The following is a 6,980-nucleotide window of genomic DNA, read 5'->3' as shown; positions in this document are numbered from 1 at the left end:
TATGAAACATGAGCATATAAAATGTTAGATACTTTATTCATAGGATAAGTTCTTAGTAAGCTTCAAAACAAATAAAGGTGAAGGAAAATGCTGATCCCCAATGCTGGGGCTGTTACTTCAGGGATAGGAAGTAACAGATTTTTGTGTATAAAGCCGTGGTCTCAATCATTAGCAATGCAAAATAAATAAATAAATAAATAAATAAATAAATAAATAAATAAATAGAGAGAGAATAGGGATGATCCTAAACCTCCCCCAAAATTGAAATTAACAGTAACATTAAGAAATTAAGACTTATTTGTTATTTATTTATTAGTTTATTTACAACTTATGAACAGACAATAATGTGAGAAGAGTTAATGGGCAATGAGCAGAGCATGCCTTCTCTGTGCTGTTAGATAGGACATGGGTATAACATCCCCAATCTGTCTTCTCTTCATCCCCAGTGTCCCACACACATGAGGGCTGATTAGGTCCCAGACTCAAGGGTCTTGATCCTTTTTTCTCCTGTTTACCAGAGGTTGAAATGCAGAAAAGCCATGTCCAGCTCTTTACATTTCTGTACCACATGTTGGTCAGCCAACAAGGTGGATTATGGGTAGAATTTATGTTCTTCAACCTCCATCCCAACAGTTATTTGGTGACCAATTTTCAATTCTCCTATCTCAAACTCAGAGCTCTTGGATTACAGGTATGACCTTTCAACCCAGTCCAGTCTTGTTGCTTTTCCCTTAATCCACTCAAGTTCCAAATTTCTAGGATGAGTTTGAGTATGTAAATTTTGCCTGGCCCCTTAAATTTCTGATGATTCTCTTCATTATCCTATGATTATCATACTCCTCACTGAACTTTAAAAAAAAAGGAAAGAAAGAAAGAAAGAAAGAAAGAAAGAAAGAGAGAAAGAGAGAAAGAAAGAAAGAAAGAAAGAAAGAAAGAAAGAAAGAAAGAAAGAAAGAAAGAAAGAAAGAAGATATCCAGCTGTTGATGTTGTTTCCTTGTGGTATCTGCAGCTAAGGTGGCATGCCACTGTCTACTACTTATGAACAAGGTCATTAGTACTCTTTCTCCTGTGTTCAAAGGGTTGTTGTTCATTTCTCTTTCACTTTTTCTCCTACTTGAACTATTCTCCCCCAGCAGGTCACCATTCCCATTTGTTCATAAATACAACACACTACCTCCCAACTGACAAGAGAAAGGAAATTAGAAATAAAAAGATGTAAGTGAGCATCTATCTCTCAAGCATTGCTATTTGGGGGGGGGGGGCTTCTATTTTGATACCTGTATTTTTCAAAAGTTGTCTCCACATTCTCACCTCTCTGTCAGTACAGCTCTTCAGTCAGACACCTCAGGCATTTTTATTTCAAAGACAGTGTAGTTGTATCATATCAAGCCACTCCTCTCTATGTCGTATTGTATTCTTTATCTGGGTTTTAAGCAACTCTTCTCTTGTGCCTCCTAATTGTTCTTTAATACATCATTTTACGTCTGAATCACACAGCGTTCAAGGGTCTTGGCTTATACATTTCTGATTCCCTTTTGCTATTCGATTCTTAGATCTAAACCAGACTTACATTGTTAGGCAAGTACTCATGCAAATACCTTTTACATTTATGACTTCAGGTCTTGCACTCTCCCACCATACCAAGTTCACACATATTCTTTCTACTTTTACCTCCCATTTGGTATTAGCTACATATTAAAACACATGCTATTTAAAACACCTTTCCTCCTGTTCTAGAGTCTTGAATTCTGCTTCAGGCACTTGTTCTTGATTGGCATTCTCAGGTCTCTGCACGCTTAACTCTCTCATGTCTGGGTGTTCGAGCCCATTGTACCACAAATGGGTAAATTCCTTTAAACAAATAACTGTGACATAAATATGTATATTGTTTCTGTCTTTCTTACTTTAGGTTGCAAAAGGGCAAGACTTGTTTCTATTCAGTTCATTATTGCTTTACAATGTCTATGAATGACTTAACATACTGTTTTTATACTTAATATATAATGAATACATAAAAATTATATTATTTTTAAAAATTGCATACCCGTACCAGTTAAAGGGATTTCACTTTTCTTATCAGCTATGTTAAGTCCAACTTGTAACTCAAAGGTAAGAAAATGAGGAAGTGTGAAGGTGAAGAGATAAAGGAAGGAACAAAGAATGGGAAGAAGGAAGGGGGAGGGTGAGAGGAAAGAGGAGGAGAGGGAGGACACGTGATGGGAGAGGAGAAGAGGGGGCGAAATAATTATGCTGCAGAAAGATAATTTGTATTCATTGCCATGAATTCAGAGTAAGAATGTAGAAGTGGAAGGCCTGAATTCTTTAATTAGTTTTGCCACTTAACAACCTATAACTACAGGCAGGGCCTCCTTCTTCAGTATGTTATGTGGATAATGATAAGGCAACTGGTTGAAAGTTTAAATGGAAAGTTTTAATTCGAGATTCTCTTTTAAAATTCTTGAGACACAGCTCTAGTTTATTGTTATATTAGATCTATAAACAAGGCTGTTAGAGTGTCTTAAGATACTAAATGGTTGCGATTTTAAAACTCCTCACTTTTTTTCATATAACAAAAACAAAATAGGCTTCATATATTAGGCAATTTCCCCAGTTTTTAAAAGTATGTTTTAGTTTGATTTTTTAAATTTTATTTTCAGGTTTTTTTGTATATTTTTATTTTTTAATTTATATTTTAGGTAAACTTATTTACATTTTAAGTAAAATATAATTACATCAGTTGCAATCCTTTTATATTTGATGCATCACTTTAGTTGTCATGATCTTGTATGGAGTTGCTTTAATCCCCATTTAATGGGAAGGAAAGGCTTTACACATTTGCATTCTTTTGCCTGAGGCCACATGGAGGGATCCAAAGAGTTTGGATTCACATCAAGATCACTGACTATTATAGATTTTAGCGTAAGCTAGATGGTAAAAACAAAAAGAGAGCGACTGAGAAATGAAAATACAGAGGGCGTCTAAGGCATACATGAACCAAATAGAGAGGGCTCACGATTCAGTTACATCTGTAGCAGTGATTAAAAAATAAAAAAATAAAAAACTTTAACAAATGCAACTTACGGGAGAAAGGGGTTATTCCAGCTCATACTTAAAGGTACAGTCAACTGTAGTAAGAGGCTGAAGGTATCCAGATCTTCAATTAGCCGGTCACTTGAATCCCAGAGTCAGGAAACAAAGAGAAGGGAATATATTCTAATGCTAAGTCCTCTTTCTCCGTCTAAACTCTTTACAGTTCTAGTCAGGGAGTGGTCACCACCCATTGTGGATCTTCTCCTTCTCACTTAACACAACAAAGATGATAAACAGGCAGACACAAACTCACTCAGTGGTGTATCTCCAAGGTGATTCTAGTTTCTATCAAGTTGATAGTTAACATTGTCTCAAGAGGGAATGAGCAGGATAGACATAATGTCAAAGAAACAGAGACAGAGAGCAGAGATGGATGGACGAACAGATGGATGGAGGTACAGACAGATAGACAGACAGATGGATGGACATGTGGGTGTATACTTAAAGTCAACGTTAACAGGATAATATACCTGGGATATTCTCTCTATACACCTCTATCTCTTTCTCCATTCTGTATCTCTCACACACTTCTCTCTTCTCTCTTTCCTCCATAAAGTGAGAGAGTTGTTGGACTTTACTGTTATCTAATACTTTGATCCTTGTCTGTATATGCCAAAGCAAACAGACTTTGATGCATTAAGACCATAACTATTTCATTTCTGAATCTGAAAATATAATATTTACTCCCTAGCCATCAGGACTCTGTAGGCAAATGATCTGTCCTATCTTTCTCCACTCTTCAGCTCTGGATGCTGACAAAGTTGGAATTTAGAAGGCAAGACAGAACAAAAATATTCTTTAAGCAAGTACTATAGATCTGTGAAGTCCATACAATTTACTGAAGTGGAGTGTGCGTGCCTACAGAGCAAGTCCTACTCATTAATGAGAATTGTGATTTGTAAGCTATTTCCCCTCTGTGTGTGTGCATGATCATTCTGTAATTTATTGGTGATTATTACATACGTTCTGACTACTTTTCTTGTAATAAATAGGACGATGAATTATTAGATTCTCGATGGACACTAGCCAGACATCCTTGACTATATATGTAGATCCAGAAAAACAGCCTGTGTGAACTCCAGTTTCTTCTTCTAATAAATATGTAATCTAGGTTGAGGAAGCCAAGGGAAGAGAGAGAACATGTAATCCATACTTAGACAGGGCCACACTTGCTTTCAGTGCGTACTACTTTCTGCCTTGAATGGTCGCACTTTGATTATAGCTATTACTGCTAAAATGCACTCCAAATAGGAGAGGAGGGAAAAATAAAAAAAAAAATAAAAAAAATAAAATAAAATAAAAAAACCAAGAAACCGAAAACCATACCAGATTTACTTCATGGGAAAACTTGTGTTGTCTTGTGACCACAAGGTGGCGCAATAGGGACCAAGAATGCTCAACCTCTAATAGAAAAGCAATTACTAGAGACATTTTCATAATAATTATTAATACTATTATTATCCCAGCATGGGAGGGGAACGATTAATTAAGCCCCACCCATAGATGGGGAGCTACGGGCAAGTGGTGGCTTCAGGAAGAGGGAGAATCAGTTTGCTTCAGGGATGAGGACCGTGAGAGACTACCCAAGCCCCTGCAAACGGTCCTACATCCATGTAAATACAGTCAGTACTAAGTGGACGTAGCGGCTTTTAAAATTAGCACATAAAGTTGTCAAGGAATGATGGAGAGTGATGGAAAAGAAACTAAAGAGCCCGGACTGAGGCATGGATTTGATCAAAGCATGTTACACGAATACATGAAACTCTCAAGCAGTAAAAATGAAATTTGGGAACAGCATAAACAGAAGTTTGTACCGTGGATGACCTTTCTGGGTTCATGTCACATATGTAAGTTGTCCTTATCACAGCACTCATGCTGTTTCTTAGAATTTCCTCTCATTGTGGTGGATAAGCAGTACTCCCATCTTTTCCACATCCAGACTTTGTGGTCTTAATAAACTACTCAAGGAACATATATGTCCTATCATAGAAAAGGATGGGAAACATAGATCAGAAAAACAAGATCAGCAATGATCACATTAACTACACTGTCAAGTTCTTACTCTATACATTACAGATCAGATCATGGTAGGTTACTCATTAAAGGAAGACTCCCAACTGTACAGAGAGGAACTGGACACTGGAAATGTCCAGGTAAATTCACATTGAGCCAGAATTCTGAGAAGAGAGATCATGGGCTACATACTCCCTCTATTGGCATCGTCTTACCGATGTCCTAGAAAGTAGTTGGCTAATCAGAAGTAGGAATTTATCTCTAGAGGTGTAGAAGTCTAAGATCAAGCCAGAGTGTGTCTGACCCATGAAGAACACTTCTCTCTGAACCCCACATAGTGGGAGGGGCGAGGAGTCCCTGGTCTGTTCTACAAGAGCACTGTCACCTCTTGTGAAGTCTCTTGACTTAACTTGGGACCAAGGACACATCTCTCACTGCTATCAACTTGGGCATTGAGATCTCCTACATAGAACTATTAGGGGCACATAGACACATACACCAGAGGAGTACACTAGCAACAGTCAGCATAAAGAGTGAGGAAGGGCAAGCAAGAAACAACGGGGGCAAGATGAGAAGTAGAGTAAGGAAGGACCATGACAACTGATGGCCGCAAGGAACCTAGAAATATTCAAAGGAATACCTGTATTATAAATATTCCAAAAGAGTTGAGTAGAGAAATTGGACCATTTTCCCTCAGATTCATAATTCATCATTGATAGCACTGAGACATGAATCTATTTCACTTGGAATCGGAGCCATCAACATCCATTTAGAAACATGGCTTCAAACGTTAACCACTGCATCAAGAAGAAATCATGAACATTTAACAATTGTGACAAATATTACCTAAGTTTTTTTTATCATTTCATCATTTGAGAATTTCATTCACGTATATTATGTGTTTTGACCACTTTGCCCTTTTTTTTCTCCCCTCTGCCCTGAGATGGCTTTCCCCTCCCATCTCCATGTGCTGTCTCTCTTTTTGTTTTAGTCCACTGAATCCACTTGGTGCTGCCTGTATGTGTACAGGCATAGAACCATCTACTGGAGTATAGATACCCTCTAAGAGACTGAATCCTTGAAGGAAATTGCTTCTTTCCTTCCCAAAAGCAATCAACTGCTAAAGAAATCTCTGCTAGGGCTGGAAATTTGTGGGACCTTTCTCCACCCAAACATTACTGTTCAGTACCTGTCTTAGTCAGGGTTTCTATTCCTGCACAAACATCATGACCAAGAAGCAAGTTGGGGAGGAAAGGGTTTATTCAGCTTACATTTCCACACAGCTGTTATAACCAAAGAAAGTCAGGACTGGAACTCAAGCAGGTCAGGAAGCAGGAGCTGATGCAGAGGCCATGGAGGGGTGTTTCTTACTGGCTTGCTTCCCCTGGCTTGCTCAGGCTGCTCTCTTATAGAACCCAAAACTACCAGCCCAGAGATAGTCCCACCCACAAAGGGACCTCCCCCCTTGATCACTAATTGAGAAAATGCCTTACGGCTGGATCTCATGGAGCCATTTCCTCAACTGAAGCTCCTTTCTCTGTGATAACTCCAGCTGTGTCAAGTTGACACAAAACTTGCCAGTATAATTGACCCCTTGTCAACTTGACACACAAACACATCACTAGTAAGCCTCAACCCTTAGTTTCTTATTCATCCCCAAGATCTAAACAAATTTAAAAGTCCCACAGTTTTTACATACTAAAAGTTCAATCATTTTAAAATATCCAGTATCTTTTAAAATCCAAAGTCTTTTTACAATCAAAAGTCTCTTAACTGTGGGATCCACTAAAATATTTTCTTCCTTCAAGAGGGAAAAATATCAGCCGGGTGTGGTGGCCCACGCTTTTAATCCCAGCACTCGGGAGGCAGAGGCAGG

Source organism: Mus caroli, chromosome 11 (assembly GCF_900094665.2).
Source record: "Mus caroli chromosome 11, CAROLI_EIJ_v1.1, whole genome shotgun sequence".
Taxonomy (NCBI): domain Eukaryota; kingdom Metazoa; phylum Chordata; class Mammalia; order Rodentia; family Muridae; genus Mus; species Mus caroli.
This window is presented reverse-complemented; position numbering follows the sequence as displayed.